Genomic DNA, 16,876 nt, shown 5'->3' with positions numbered 1-16,876 from the left:
TGAGGGGAATTGAATTCAAAAGCAGGGATGGAGTGCTTCAGCTATACTGGTCATTGTTGAGACCACATCTGGAGTACTGTGCACAGTATTGATCTCCTTAGTTAAGGACGGATATAAATGCGTTGGAAACAGTACAGGGAACCTTCACCAGATGAATACCTGGAATGGCCGGGTTGTCTTATGAGGAAAGGTTGGACAGACGTGGCTTGTAGCAGCTGCAGTTTAGAAGAGTAAGATGAGACTTAATCCTAAAGGGTCTTAACAGGGTTTACGTGTAATGGATGTTTACCCTTGGGTGGGGAATCTAGAGTTAAGGGTCACGGTTTTGAAACAAGGGTCCCCCATTGAAGAAAGAGTTGAGGAATTTCTTTTCTCTCAGAGGGTTATGGTCTTTGGAACTCTCTTCCGCAAAAGACGGTGGAAGCAGACATTTCAAATGTTTAACAGCAGTGGCAGATAGATTCCTGATAAGCAAGGGGATGAAAGGTTATTGGGAGTCGGCGAAATGTGGAATTGTGATTACAATCTGACCAGCCATGAAGCTGTTGAATGATGGAGCAGGCTCGATGGGCCAAGTGGCCTCCTCCTGATCCGAAATTTGTATGTTTACATGCTTGTGTTTTCTTCTGTTCCTGCTGACAATTTTAACACTGTGCCAGTATTCTGCATTGTCACTCTATATCCATTCTTCAGAAAGCATCATCTCACACTAGTCGGTATCAAATTCCATCTGTCATCTCTCTGCCCATTCTGCTATTCTTTCTCTCTCCTGTTACAGGTGGTGTGTATCATCGTCACCTGTAAGCAGCTCCTCCAGGTTTGCTATCATTGAAACATTTTCAGATTCTACTTTGTATTCCAAGATCTAAGTCATTTATGGATAACAAAAAATGCAGTGGTCCTCGGAATCAGAGTTTACATCGCATCAAATGCAGCTTGGGACAACAGCCAGGAGGGTAATGGCATCGGTGACAAAGGTCTGAAGTTTGTAGTGTGACCAAAGATGGAGACTTCATTCTGCCCCATGTTTAATTGGATGAAATGTCAGCTCATGGAAAACAAACTGTAAGAGTCTGATAACACAGAGGCAGTAGAGGGTCGAGCGAGATGGTGGAGAGCTGGAGCTGATGTTGCCAGCACACATGTGGAAGCAGACAGCATGTGTGTAGATGGTGTCACCAGTGGACAACATTTAGATATTAAAGATGAGGGAGCAAGAATGGAAAATTCAGGGTACTCCAGAGGTAATGGTACTGGTGTGGAAAGAGAAGCCATTGCTGGAGATGTTCTGGCCACAATCAGATTAGTGAGAATGGAACCAAGCAATGTCAGTCGCAGTGCAAGAGGTCAGTGTCAGTGGTATCGATAGATCATCGATAGATTTGCTGCAAGTTTGGAGGAGAGGCTTGAGATGGGGAGGGGCGGGAACATGGAGGGATTTTAACACAATGATATAAATTTTAATTATCAGGTGTTGAGGAACTGGGAGCCAATGCGGGTCAGTGAAGGTAAGGTTAATGGGTGAGCGGGATTTGGTAAGAACTGAACATCAGCAGCAGAATTTTGGACCCGTTCACATTGACGTGTGGCCTGACAGAATTGAACTGGAAGAATAGAGTCAAGAGGTGGCACATTTCTAATTTTTGTTGGAGACATTACCCAATGTAGACAAAACAGGTAAATATACGACATACAAATTAGGAGCAGAAGTAGGCATTTGGCCCCACGAGTCTCTTCCACCATTCAATAAGATCACAGCTGATCTGTTTATGTCTCGAGTTCCACAATCCCATGGACACCTGATTTCATTTGATTCCCTTGCCTAAGAAGAATCTATCTACCTTCGCCTTAAAATATTCAGTGACCCCACAAAAAGAAACATACTTTCTACATCCACATTATCAAGACCATTCAGGATCTCATATACTTTAATCAAGTCTCCCTTCACTCTTCTAAACTCCAGTGAACACAATACCAGTGTCCAACCTTTCCTGATAAGACAACCAGCTCATTCCATGTATCAATCTATCAAACCTCCCCTGAACCCCCTCCAACGCATTCAAAACTGCTGATGCAATATGTTTGTTCAGGTGAGTGTAACTAATAGCAATTATCAGGGGTATAACCGTGCCAGTGGAGACTTTTCCCATTTATAAAACAGCACCCATTGGAAGATATGAGCTCAGAGTGTCTGCTGGAGCTGTGGGTTCCAGTCTAACAGAAGTCTCTGCTTCTCATAAAAATGTGATATTCAATAATGCTTCAGATTGTATCCATTTATTATCGAATACTTGCCGCAATTGGTGTTCCTGGTAAGCCTGTATATCAGTTGTGAATGGTATAACTCGATGTTACCTGTGCTGCTGTACTTGGTATTATGCCCCACTGTGTTTTACTCAGCCTCCTGTTCCCGAAGTTGATTGATGGCATCTCCTACCTTTCAGCTCTTTCAGTCTTGTTGGAGCTACATTATTTCTGTAATGACCTTTGTTTATACAAATCCGATATAGTTACTCGATTATTTTGTGTAATGAATGCATTCGAATCAGATGTCTCGGCGCAGAGCAGGAATCAGGCTATCAGGAGCTTTGAATAGTTTCCTGTTGTGGATCTAACCTGGATTGCAATACTTTTATGTAATTGTCTTCAGTGGCTGATAATGCAGCATCTCATGGTCTCAGTATTACAAGGGGACAGAACAATATCCTCCATCCCCAATAATATGCTGCAACTTAACTGGGATTTAATGTATTTATTGATTATCAATGTTATAAAATATTATTACATTCTGTATGCGTCTGACGCTGTTTCAGAGATCTGGCCACTGAACTGAGTTTGCTGCTGAATCTTTCCCATCTCCTTCTCTACTTCAGTGTGGATCCTTCACTGTCACTGGACTACATTGTGAAATAGAATGCACTGATATGATGTTTTATTGGTTGGTACCAAGAGTTTTCCCATTTGTCTCTGGATTATCAGCTGCAGCGCTGATGTCGGTGTGTTGTAAATTAAACAATCCCACATTCTAATGGTGTACTTTATAATTCCAGGAGAAGGAGTTTCAATGATTGTGAAGTTTGTCTGGAAGGAGATTTCGATTCTGTTTATTCCATGCATTCTAAATGAAGTGAAGAGTCTAGGTGAACAGGAGGAGATTTGCGTAATGTGTAGACAAATTAAAATATTCACAGAGGTTTCACCATTGAACAAACTGACTCTGAGAATAGAATCATTGAACACGGGGCTGGTGAACAGAACACAGGCACAGAATTATAATAACAAATCGTATGTGAAAATTGACATTAAGTAACAGTTGGCAGAGTGTGAGTACTCCAGAAAGATAGGGAGGGCGACTGAGAGAAGGTAGGAGAAAAGGAGCAGAGAAAAAGATAGCCAGAAGAAATAGAGAGAGGGAAAGAAACAGCGGTGCGAATAATTCACTCACAAAAAGTGCTGGAATATCCAGAACAGTTAGTGAGAGAAACTGTCAGTTGAAGTTTTCTGTTGTCAGATTGTGTTAATTTTACTGTTGGACTTGATCCTCTGTGTTTATTACTGTCAGATCCTCATTTTGTTTTGTAGAAAGTTCCTATTCCTTACTTACTGACTGAATAAACAGAATAGAATCAGTTCATCACTGATGGTAATTCATTATTTAAATACTGTACTTTAAAATCTCTGTGACTGCTGAATTCAATAAAGAGCGAGGCTGATATCAGAAATATATTCTTAATTTCCTGTACAAACTAAATGCATTGACTATATTGTATAAACAATAAACTTTTCTCCAACATCAATAACCACAAGTTTTATTGTTTGAATGGATTCATTAAGTTGTGTTACTGGGATCTGTAGATTAGATATACTCTAATACTCTGCTGCAATCTCTCCCTGTGAATCTCAGCCTCCCCTCTCACTGTATTGAATCCTCCGTCTCCTCATCCATTGCTTCAGATTATCTACTATCACTGACCATCTGCTCCTGTCTCCACTCCAACTCCAAAGTGTTCTTTTCCTTCTCTCCCTCCCAGTCTCACTTACTGGCTCCAGCTCCAGCTGCCTCGTCCAACTTGATAGGAATTAAGGAACATAGGAGCAAGGTGAGGATTTTAAGCCCTTCGATCCTGACCTGCCATTGAATATCATGGCTGATACGAGCACTCAAACTCAGTTCTGCAGAATTTAGCCTTTTCCCATCTGATAATAGTCCCTGTCGGTTCTATGGACCCAGAGCAACGAACCAGCTGAACCTTCCGCTCTGCCTAACCTTCCCAACCAAAGGTTTGGAGACAAATTCCCATTTAACCCACTGGATTCCATCTCTGTAAAACCCCTTCTCATTTCCCCACCGGTACTGCATCCTCACTCATTACTTCCAGTAGATCCAGTGTTGACCATATTCACTTTCTGTATCCATTTCCCAATTCATTATTAATAACTGTGTTTTCTAACATTTTACTGTGACAAAGCACTGCCCAGGTCAATGAATCAGTTTTCACTGTTCGATGCAGCAACAAAGCTGGAAAATTTTGCCCAGATCCTGTCAAACTGCTGCTTTGTCTCCAGGTCTGATCAGTAATTTCTCTGCTTCCTTTTTTCTCTCTCTTCCAGTTAACTTGGTGGCGATTGTGATCCTGTCCCGAGGAAAGTGTGGTCTCTCCAAATGTATCACTGTCTACCTGGTGGGAATGGCAGTGTCTGATCTCCTGCTCATTATCACTGATCCCATACTGTACTGGATTATTTCAATTTATTTCCCAGACTCATTCCTGGACATTACTCCTGTGTGTTCTCTCATTGCCGTTCTGCTTTCTGCAGCCACAGTGATTTGTGTCTGGCTCACAGTCTCTTTCACCTTTGATCGATTTGTGGCCATTTGTTGTGAGAAGCTGAAAACAAAATATTGCACCGAGAAAACGGCAGCTGTGGTTGTAGGAACAGTGAGTGTGCTGGGCTGTTTAGAGAATGTCCCCTGGTACTTTATATATAAGCCACGTTACATTATTGTTAACGTTCCCATAGGTTGTGTTTATAAACCAAGCTTCTTTACTTCTCCCAAATGGGGGGCATTTGAATTGTTTAACTACATTTTAACCCCTTGTGTTCCGTTCTTTCTGATTTTGATGCTCAATGTTCTCACAGTCAGACGTATTTTATTCTCCAGTAAAGTCCGCAGGGGATTCCGGCGCCACAGCAATGGAGAGAATCACAAGGACCCAGAGATGGAGAATCAGAGAAAATCAATTATTTTACTCTTCAGTATATCCATCAGTTTTATACTGTTATGGATGACGCTGGTTGTATTTAAAATTTATACAAGAATTGCAGATTTTCAGTATTATTACACTGACACTGACCCTCACTATATCACAGATCGCACATCAAAGATGCTGCAGCTTCTCAGTTCCTGCACCAATACGTGTATTTACACTGTGACCCAGAGTAAATTCAGACAGGAGCTGAACAAGGTGGTGAAATACCCTCTCAATATCATTGCTAAATTAGTGAAAACATAGAAAGAGCTGTAGAGTTTTAAACAAAGAACAAAGAACAAAGATAATTACAGCACAGGAACAGGCCCTTCGGCCCTCCAAGCCTGCGCCGATCCAGATCCTCTCTCTAAACATGTCGCCTATTTTCTAAGGTTCTGTATCTCTTTGCTTCCTGCCCATTCATGTATCTGTCTAGATACATCTTAAAAGACTCCATCGTGCCCGCATCTACCACCTCCGCTGGCAACGCGTTCCAGATGCCCACCACCCTCTGCGTAAAGAACTTTCCACGCATATTCCCCCTCAACTTTTCCCCTTTCACTTTGAACTCATGTCCTCTAGTAATTGAAACCCCCACACTGGGAAAAAGCCTCTTGCTGTCCACCCTGTCTATACCTCTCATGATTTTGTACACCTCAATCAGGTCCCCCCTCAACCTCCGTCTTTCTAATGAAAATAATCCTAATCTACTCAACCTCTCTTCATAGCTAGCGCCCTCCATACCAGGCAACATCCTGGTGAACCTCCTCTGCACCCTCTCCAAAGCATCCACATCCTTTTGATAATGTGGCGACCAGAACTGTACGCAGTATTCCAAATGTGGCCGAACAAAAGTCCTGTACAACTGTAACATGACCTGCCAACTCTTGTACTCAACCCCGTCCGATGAAGGAAAGCATGCCGTATGCCTTCTTGACCACTCTATTTACCTGCGTTGCCACCTTCAGGGAACAATGGACCTGAACACCCAAATCTCTCTGTACATCAATTTTCCCCAGGACTTTTCCATTTACTGTAGAGTTCACTCTTGAATTGGATCTTCCAAAATGCATCACCTCGCATTTGCCCTGATTGAACTCCATCTGCCATTTCTCTGCCCAACTCTCCAGTCTATCTATATTCTGCTGTATTCTCTGACAGTCCCCTTCACTATCTGCTACTCCACCAATCTTAGTGTCGTCTGCAAACTTGCTAATCAGTCCACCTACACTTTCCTCCAAATCATTAATGTATATCACAAACAACAGTGGTCCCAGCACGGATCCCTGTGGAACACCACTGGTCACACGTCTCCAGTTTGAGAAACTCCCTTCTACTGCTACTCTCTGTCTCCTGTTGCCCAGCCAGTTCTTTATCCATCTCGCTAGTACACCTTGGACCCCAAGCGCCTTCACTTTCTCCATCAGCCTGCCATGGGGAACCTTATCAAACGCCTTACTGAAGTCCATGTATATGACATCGACAGCCCTTCCCTCATCAATCAACTTTGTCACTTCCTCAAAGAATTCTATTAAGTTGGTAAGACATGACCTTCCCTGCACAAAACCATGTTGCCTATCACTGATGAGCCCATTTTCTTCCAAATGGGAATAGATCCTATCCCTCAGTATCTTCTCCAGCAGCTTCCCTACCACTGACGTCAGGCTCACCGGTCTATAATTTCCTGGATTTTCCCTGCTACCCTTCTTAAACAAGGGGACAACATTAGCAATTCTCCAGTCCTCCGGGACCTCACCCGTGTTTAAGGATGCTGCAAAGATATCTGTTAAGGCCCCAGCTATTTCCTCTCTTGCTTCCTTCAGTAACCTGGGATAGATCCCATCCGGACCTGGGGACTTGTCCACCTTAATGCCCTTTAGAATACCCAACACTTCCTCCCTCCTTATGCCGACTTGACCTAGAGTAATCAAACATCTGTTCCTAACCTCAACATCCGTCATGTCCCTCTCCTCGGTGAATACCGATGCAAAGTACTCGTTTAGAATCTCACCCATTTTCTCTGAGTCCAAGCATAACATTCCTCCTTTGTCCTTTAGTGGGCCAATCCTTTCTCTAGTTACCCTCTTTCTCCTTATATATGAATAAAAGGCTTTGGGATTTTCCTCAACCCTGTTTGCTAAAGATATTTCATGACCCCTTTTAGCCCTCTTAATTCCTCGTTTCAGATTGGTCCTACATTCCCGATATTGTTTCAAAGCTTCGTCTTTCATCAGCCGCCTACACCTTATGTATGCTTCCTTTTTCCTCTTAGCTAGTCTCACAATTTCACCTGTCATCCATGGTTCCCTAATCTTGCCATTTCTATCCCTCATTTTCACAGGAACATGTCTCTCCTGCACGCTAATCAACCTCTCTTTAAAATCCTCCCACATATCACATGTGGATTTACCTTCAAACAGCTGCTCCCAATCTACATTTCCCAGCTCCTGCCGAATTTTGGTATAGTTGGCCTTCCCCCAATTTAGCACTCTTCCTTTAGGACCACTCTCATCTTTGTCCATGAGTATTTTAAAGCTTACGGAATTGTGATCACTATTCCCAAAGTAGTCCCCTACTGAAACGTCAACAACCTGGCCGGGCTCATTCCCCAACACCAGGTCCAGTATGGCCCCTTCCCGAGTTGGACTATTTACATACTGCTCTAGAAAACCCTCCTGGATGCTCCTTACAAATTCTGCTCCATCTAGACCTCTAACACTAAGTGAATCCCAGTCAATGTTGGGAAAATTAAAATCTCCTATCACCACCACCCTGTTGCTCCTACATCTTTCCATAATCTGTTTACATATTTGTACCTCTATCTCACGCTCGCTGTTGGGAGGCCTGTAGTACAGCCCCAACATTGTTACCGCACCCTTCCTATTTCTGAGTTCTGTCCATATTGCCTCACTGCTCGAGTCCTCCATAGTGCCCTCCTTCAGCACAGCTGTGATATCCTCTTTGACCAGTAATGCAACTCCTCCACCCCTTTTACCTCCCTCTCTATCCCGCCTGAAGCATCGATATCCTGGGATATTTAGTTGCCAATCATGCCCTTCCTTCAACCAAGTCTCAGTAATAGCAATAACATCATACTCCCAGGTACTAATCCAAGCCCTAAGTTCATCTGCCTTACCAACTACACTTCTTGCATTAAAACAAATGCACCTCAGACCACCAGTCCCTTTATATTCATCATCTGCTCCCTGCCTGTTCTTCCCCTTAGTCACACTGACTTCATTATCTAATTCCTTACAGGCTTTTGTTACTACCTCCTTACTGTCAACTGACCTCAATTGGTTCCCATCCCCCTGCCACATTAGTTTAAACCCTCCCCAACAGCGTTAGCAAAAGCACCTCCAAGGACATTGGTTCCAGTCCGGCCCAGGTGTAGACCGTCCAATTTGTAATAGTCCCACCTCCCCCAGAAACGGTCCCAATGTCCCAAAAATCTGAACCCCTCCTTCCTGCACCATCTCTCAAGCCACGCATTCATCCTGACTATTCTTTCATTTTTACTCTGACTATCACGTGGCACTGGTAGTAATCCTGAGATTACTACCTCAAAAGGTCCTACTTTTTAACTTGGCTCCTAACTCCCTAAACTCTGCTTGTAGGAACTCATCCCGTTTTTTACCTATATCATTAGTGCCTATGTGCACAATGACAACTGGCTGTTCACCCTCCCCCTTTATAAGTGAGGAGAGTGTGTTCCCCTGATGGTTTAACACGCACGGGACGTGTCACCTGGTGAAGAATAGAAGTGAGGAGAGTGTGTTCCGCTGATGGTTTAATATACACGGGACATGTTACCAGGTGAACAGTATAAGTGAGGAGAGTGTGTTCCCCTGATGGTTTAATATACACGGGACATGTCACCAAGTGAACAGAATAAGTGAAGAGAGCCTGTTCTCCTGATTGCTTAATATACGTGGGACATGTTACAAGGTGACGAGTATAAGTGAGGAGAGTGTTTTCCCCTCATTGTTTAATATACACGGGACATGTTAGCAGGTGAACAGTATAAGTGAGGAGAGTGTGTTCCCCAGATCATTTAATACACACGGGACAAGTTACCAGGTGAAAAGTATAAGTGAGGAGAGTGTGTTCCCCTGATTGTTAAATATAAACGGGACATGTTACCAGGTGAACAGTATAAGTGAGGAGAGTGTGTTCCCCAGATTGTTTAATACACACGGGACATGTTACCAGGTGAACAGTATAAATGAGGAGAGTGTGTTCCCCAGATGGTTTAATATACACGGAACATGTTACCAGGTGAACAGTATAAGTGAGGAGAGTGTGTTCCCCAGATGGTTTAATATACACAGGACATGTCACCAGGTGAACAGTATAAGTGAGGAGAGTGTGTTCCCCAGATGGTTTAATATACCCGGGACATGTTACCAGGTGAATAGTATAAGTGAGGAGAGTGTGTTCCCCAGATGGTTTAATATACACGGGACATGTTACCAGGTGAACAGTATAAGTGAGGAGAGTGTGTTCCCCAGATGGTTTAATATACACGGGACATGTTACCAGGTGAACAGTATAAGTGAGGAGAGTGTGTTCCCCAGATGGTTTAATATACCCGGGACATGTTACCATATGAACAGTATAAGTGAGGAGAGTGTGTTCCCCAGATGGTTTAATATACACGGGACATGTTACCAGGTGAACAGTTTAAGTGAGGAGAGTGTGTTCCCCAGATGGTTTAATATACACGGGACATGTTACCAGGTGAACAGTATAAGTGAAGAGAGCGTGTTCCCCTGATTGTTTAAAATACGTGGGACATGTTACCAGGTGACGAGTATAAGTGAGGAGAGTGTGTTCCCCTGATGGTTTAATATACACGGGACATGTTACCAGGTGAACAGTATAAGTGATGTGACTGTATTCCCCTGATTGTTTAATATACGTGGGACATGTTACCAGGTGACGAGTATAAGTGAGGAGAGTGTGTTCCCCGGATGGTTTAATATACACGGGACATGTTACCAGGTGAACAGTATAAGTGAGGAGAGTGTGTTCCCCTGATTGTTTAATATACATGGGACATCTTACCAGTTGAACAGTATAAGTGAGGAGAGTGTGTTCCCCTGATGGTTCAATATACACGGGACATGTTAGCAGGTGAACAGCATAGGTGAGGAGAATGTGTTCCCCTCATGGTTTAATATACATGGGACATGTTACCAGGTCAACAGCATAAGTGAGGAGAGTGAGTTCCCCTGATGTTTTAACACGCACAGGACATGTTACCAGGTGAACAGTATAAGTGAGGAGAGTGTGTTCCCCTGATGTTTTAACACGCACAGGACATGTTACCAGGTGAACAGTATAAGTGAGGAGAGTGCTTTCCCTTGATGTTTTAATATACACGGGACATGTTACCAGGTGAACAGTATAAGTGAGGACAGTGTGTTCCCCTGATGGTTTAATATACCCGGGACATGTTACCAGGTGAACAGTATAAGTGAAGAGAGCGTGTTCCCCTGATCGCTTAATATAAGTGGGACATGTTACCAGGTGACGAGTATAAGTGAGGAGAGTGTGTTCCCCTGATGGTATAATATACACGGGACATGTTACCAGCTGAACAGTATAAGTGAGGAGAATGTGTTCCCCTGATGGTTTAATATACACGGGACATGTTACCAGGTGAACAGTATAAGGGAGGAGAGTGTGTTCCCCTGATTGTTTAATACACACGGGACATGTTACCAGGTGAACAGTATAAGTGAGGAGAGGGCTTTCCCCTGATGGTTTAATATACACGGGACATGTTACCAGGTGAACAGTATAAGTGAGGAGAGTGTGTTCCCCTGATGTTATAATATACACGGGACATGTTACCAGCTGAACAGTATAAGTGAGGAGAGGGCTTTCCCCTGATGGTTTAATATACACGGGACATGTTAGCAGGTGAACAGTATAAGTGAGGAGAGTGTGTTCCCCTGATGGTATAATATACACGGGACATGTTAGCAGGTGAACAGTATAAGTGAGGAGAATGTATTCCCCTGATGGTTTAATATACACCGGACATGTTACCAGGTGAACAGTATAAGTGAGGAGAGTGTATTCCCCTGATGGTTTAATATACACAGGACATGTTACCAGGTGAACAGTATAAGTGAGGAGAATGTGTTCCCCTGATGGTTTAATATACACGGGAAATGTTACCAGGTGAAAAGTATAATTGAGGAGACTGTGTTCCCCTGATTGTTTAATACTCACGGGACATGTTACCAGGTGGGCAGTATAAGTGAGGAGAGTGTGTTCCCTTGATGGTTTAACACGCACGGGACGTGTCACCAGGTGAAGAGTAGAAGTGAGGAGAGTGTGTTCCCCTGATGGTGTAATATACACGGGACATGTTACCAGGTGACGAGTATAAGTGAGGAGAGTGTGTTCCCCTCATTGTTTAATATACACGGGACATGTTACAACGTGAACAGTATATGTGAAGAGAGTGTGTTCCCCTGATGGTTTAATATACATGGGACATGTTACCAGGTGAAAAGTATAAGTGCGGAGAGTGTGTTCCCCTGATGGTTTAGTATACATGGGACATGTTACCAGGTGACGAGTATAAGTGAAGAGAGCGTGTTCCCCTGATTGCTTAATATACGTGGGACATGTTACCAGGTGACGAGTATAAGTGAGGAGAATGTGTTCCCCTGATGGTTTAATATGCACGGGACATGTTACCAGGTGAACTGTAGAAGTGAGGAGAGTGTATTCCCCTCATTGTTTAATATACACGGGACATGTTAGCAGGTGAACAGTATAAGTGAGGAGAGTGTGTTCCCCTGATTGTTAAATATACACGGGACATGTTAGCACGTGAACAGTATAAGCGAGGAGAGTGTGTTCCCCTGATTGTTAAATATACACGGGACATGTTACCAGGTGAACAGTATCAGTGAGGAGAATGTGTTCCACTGATGGTTTAATATACACGGGACATGTTACCAGGTGAACAGTATAAGTGAGGAGAGTGTGTTCCCCTGATTGTTAAATATACACGGGACATGTTACCAGGTGAACAGTATAAGTGAGGAGAGTGTGTTCCCCTGATGGTATAATATACACGGGACATGTTACCAGGTGAACAGTATAAGTGAGGAGAGTGTGTTCCCCTGATGGTTTAACACGCACGGGACGTGTCACCAGGTGAAGAGTAGAAATGAGGACTGTGTGTTCCCCTGATGGTTTAATATACACGGGACATGTTACCAGGTGAACAGTATAAGTGAGGAGAGTGTGTTCCCCTGATTGTTAAATATAAACGGGACATGTTACCAGGTGAACAGTATAAGTGAGGAGAGTGTGTTCCCCAGATTGTTTAATACACACGGGACATGTTACCAGGTGAACAGTATAAATGAGGAGAGTGTGTTCCCCAGATGGTTTAATATACACGGGACATGTTACCAGGTGAACAGTATAAGTGAGGAGAGTGTGTTCCCCAGATGGTTTAATATACACGGGACATGTTACCAGGTGAACAGTATAAGTGAGGAGAGTGTGTTCCCCAGATGGTTTAATATACCCGGGACATGTTACCAGGTGAACAGTATAAGTGAGGAGAGTGTGTTCCCCAGATGGTTTAATATACACGGGACATGTTACCAGGTGAACAGTATAAGTGAGGAGAGTGTGTTCCCCAGATGGTTTAATATACACGGGACATGTTACCAGGTGAACAGTATAAGTGAGGAGAGTGTGTTCCCCAGATGGTTTAATATACCCGGGACATGTTACCAGGTGAACAGTATAAGTGAGGAGAGTGTGTTCCCCAGATGGTTTAATATACACGGGACATGTTACCAGGTGAACAGTATAAGTGAGGAGAGTGTTTTCCCCAGATGGTTTAATATACACGGGACATGTTACCAGGTGAACAGTATAAGTGAAGAGAGCGTGTTCCCCTGATTGTTTAATATACGTGGGACATGTTACCAGGTGACGAGTATAAGTGAGGAGAGTGTGTTCCCCTGATGGTTTAATATACACGGGACATGTTACCAGGTGAACAGTACAAGTGATGTGACTGTATTCCCCTCATGGTTTTATATACGTGGGACATGTTACCAGGTGACGAGTATAAGTGAGGAGAGTGTGTTCCCCGGATGGTTTAATATACACGGGACATGTTACCAGGTGAACAGTATAAGTGAGGAGAGTGTGTTCCCCTGATTGTTTAATATACATGGGACATGTTACCAGTTGAACAGTATAAGTGAAGAGAGCGTGTTCCCCTGATTGTTTAATATACGTGCGACATGTTACCAGGTGACGAGTATAAGTGAGGAGAGTGTGTTCCCCTGATGGTTCAATATACACGGGACATGTTAGCAGGTGAACAGCATAGGTGAGGAGAATGTGTTCGCCTCATTGTTTAATATACATGGGACATGTTACCAGGTCAACAGTATAAGTGAGGAGCGTGTGTTCCCCTGATGCCTTAATACACCCGGGACATGATCCCAGGTGAACAGTATAAGTGAGGAGAGTGAGTTCCCCTGATGGTTTAATAAACACGGGACATGTTACCAGGTGAACAGTATAAGTGAGGAGAGTGCTTTCCCTTGATGTTTTAACACGCACAGGACATGTTACCAGGTGAACAGTATAAGTGAGGAGAGTGGGTTCCCCTGATGTTTTAATAAACACGGGACATGTTACCAGGTGAACAGTATAAGTGAGGAGAGTGCTTTCCCTTGATGTTTTAATATACACAGGACATGTTACCAGGTGAACAGTATAAGTGAGGACAGTGTGTTCCCCTGATGGTTTAATATACCCGGGACATGTTACCAGGTGAACAGTATAAGTGAAGAGAGCGTGTTCCCCTGATTGCTTAATATAAGTGGGACATGTTACCAGGTGACGAGTATAAGTGAGGAGAGTGTGTTCCCCTGATGGTATAATATACACGGGACATGTTACCAGCTGAACAGTATAAGTGAGGAGAATGTGTTCCCCTGATGGTTTAATATACACGGGACATGTTACCAGGTGAACAGTATAAGGGAGGAGAGTGTGTTCCCCTGATTGTTTAATACACACGGGACATGTTACCAGGTGAACAGTATAAGTGAGGAGAGGGCTTTCCCCTGATGGTTTAATATACATGGGACATGTTACCAGGTGAACAGTATAAGTGAGGAGAGTGTGTTCCCCTGATGTTATAATATACACGGGACATGTTACCAGCTGAACAGTATAAGTGAGGAGAGGGCTTTCCCCTGATGGTTTAATATACACGGGACATGTTACCAGGTGAACAGTATAAGTGAGGAGAGTGTGTTCCCCTGATGGTATAATATACACGGGACATGTTAGCAGGTGAACAGTATAAGTGAGGAGAATGTATTCCCCTGATGGTTTAATATACACCGGACATGTTACCAGGTGAACAGTATAAGTGAGGAGAGTGTATTCCCCTGATGGTTTAATATACACAGGACATGTTACCAGGTGAACAGTATAAGTGAGGAGAATGTGTTCCCCTGATGGTTTAATATACACGGGAAATGTTACCAGGTGAAATGTATAAGTGAGGAGACTGTGTTCCCCTGATTGTTTAATACTCACGGGACATGTTACCAGGTGGGCAGTATAAGTGAGGAGAGTGTGTTCCCTTGATGGTTTAACACGCACGGGACGTGTCACCAGGTGAAGAGTAGAAGTGAGGAGAGTGTGTTCCCCTGATGGTGTAATATACACGGGACATGTTACCAGGTGACGTGTATAAGTGAGGAGAGTGTGTTCCCCTCATTGTTTAATATACACGGGACATGTTACAACGTGAACAGTATATGTGAAGAGAGTGTGTTCCCCTGATGGTTTAATATACATGGGACATGTTACCAGGTGAAAAGTATAAGTGCGGAGAGTGTGTTCCCCTGATGGTTTAGTATACATGGGACATGTTACCAGGTGACGAGTATAAGTGAAGAGAGCGTGTTCCCCTGATTGCTTAATATACGTGGGACATGTTACCAGGTGACGAGTATAAGTGAGGAGAATGTGTTCCCCTGATGGTTTAATATGCACGGGACATGTTACCAGGTGAACTGTAGAAGTGAGGAGAGTGTATTCCCCTCATTGTTTAATATAAACGGGACATGTTAGCAGGTGAACAGTATAAGTGAGGAGAGTGTGTTCCCCTGATTGTTAAATATACACGGGACATGTTAGCAGGTGAACAGTATAAGTGAGGAGAGTGTGTTCCCCTGATTGTTAAATATACACGGGACATGTTACCAGGTGAACAGTATCAGTGAGGAGAATGTGTTCCCCTGATGGTTTAATATACACGGGACATGTTACCAGGTGAACAGTATAAGTGAGGAGAGTGTGTTCCCCTGATTGTTAAATATACACGGGACATGTTACCAGGTGAACAGTATAAGTGAGGAGAGTGTGTTCCCCTGATGGTATAATATACACGGGACATGTTACCAGGTGAACAGTATAAGTGAGGAGAGTGTGTTCCCCTGATGGTTTAACACGCACGGGACGTGTCACCAGGTGAAGAGTAGAAGTGAGGACTGTGTGTTCCCCTGATGGTTTAATATACACGGGACATGTTACCAGGTGAACAGTATAAGTGAGGAGAGTGTGTTCCCCTGATTGTTAAATATAAACGGGACATGTTACCAGGTGAACAGTATAAGTGAGGAGAGTGTGTTCCCCAGATTGTTTAATACACACGGGACATGTTACCAGGTGAACAGTATAAATGAGGAGAGTGTGTTCCCCAGATGGTTTAATATACACGGGACATGTTACCAGGTGAACAGTATAAGTGAGGAGAGTGTGTTCCCCAGATGGTTTAATATACACGGGACATGTTACCAGGTGAACAGTATAAGTGAGGAGAGTGTGTTCCCCAGATGGTTAAATATACCCGGGACATGTTACCAGGTGAACAGTATAAGTGAGGAGAGTGTGTTCCCCAGATGGTTTAATATACACGGGACATGTTACCAGGTGAACAGTATAAGTGAGGAGAGTGTGTTCCCCAGATGGTTTAATATACACGGGACATGTTACCAGGTGAACAGTATAAGTGAGGAGAGTGTGTTCCCCAGATGGTTTAATATACCCGGGACATGTTACCAGGTGAACAGTATAAGTGAGGAGAGTGTGTTCCCCAGATGGTTTAATATACACGGGACATGTTACCAGGTGAACAGTATAAGTGAGGAGAGTGTGTTCCCCTGATTGTTAAATATACACGGGACATGTTACCAGGTGAACAGTATAAGTGAGGAGAGTGTGTTCCCCTGATGGTATAATATACACGGGACATGTTACCAGGTGAACAGTATAAGTGAGGAGAGTGTGTTCCCCTGATGGTTTAACACGCACGGGACGTGTCACCAGGTGAAGAGTAGAAATGAGGACTGTGTGTTCCCCTGATGGTTTAATATACACGGGACATGTTACCAGGTGAACAGTATAAGTGAGGAGAGTGTGTTCCCCTGATTGTTAAATATAAACGGGACATGTTACCAGGTGAACAGTATAAGTGAGGAGAGTGTGTTCCCCAGATTGTTTAATACACACGGGACATGTTACCAGGTGAACAGTATAAATGAGGA

The 16,876-nt window shown here is 43.5% G+C and overlaps 1 pseudogene; it reads left to right on the top strand.

The window, feature by feature from the left end:
• The first annotated feature begins 2,242 nt into the window (after positions 1–2,242).
• Positions 2,243–5,516, top strand: LOC137381278 (probable G-protein coupled receptor 139; annotated as a pseudogene).
• The last annotated feature ends 11,360 nt before the right edge of the window (positions 5,517–16,876 follow it).

This window comes from Heterodontus francisci, chromosome 22 (assembly GCF_036365525.1).
Source record: "Heterodontus francisci isolate sHetFra1 chromosome 22, sHetFra1.hap1, whole genome shotgun sequence".
NCBI classification, from domain to species: domain Eukaryota; kingdom Metazoa; phylum Chordata; class Chondrichthyes; order Heterodontiformes; family Heterodontidae; genus Heterodontus; species Heterodontus francisci.
This window is presented reverse-complemented; position numbering and strand designations above follow the sequence as displayed.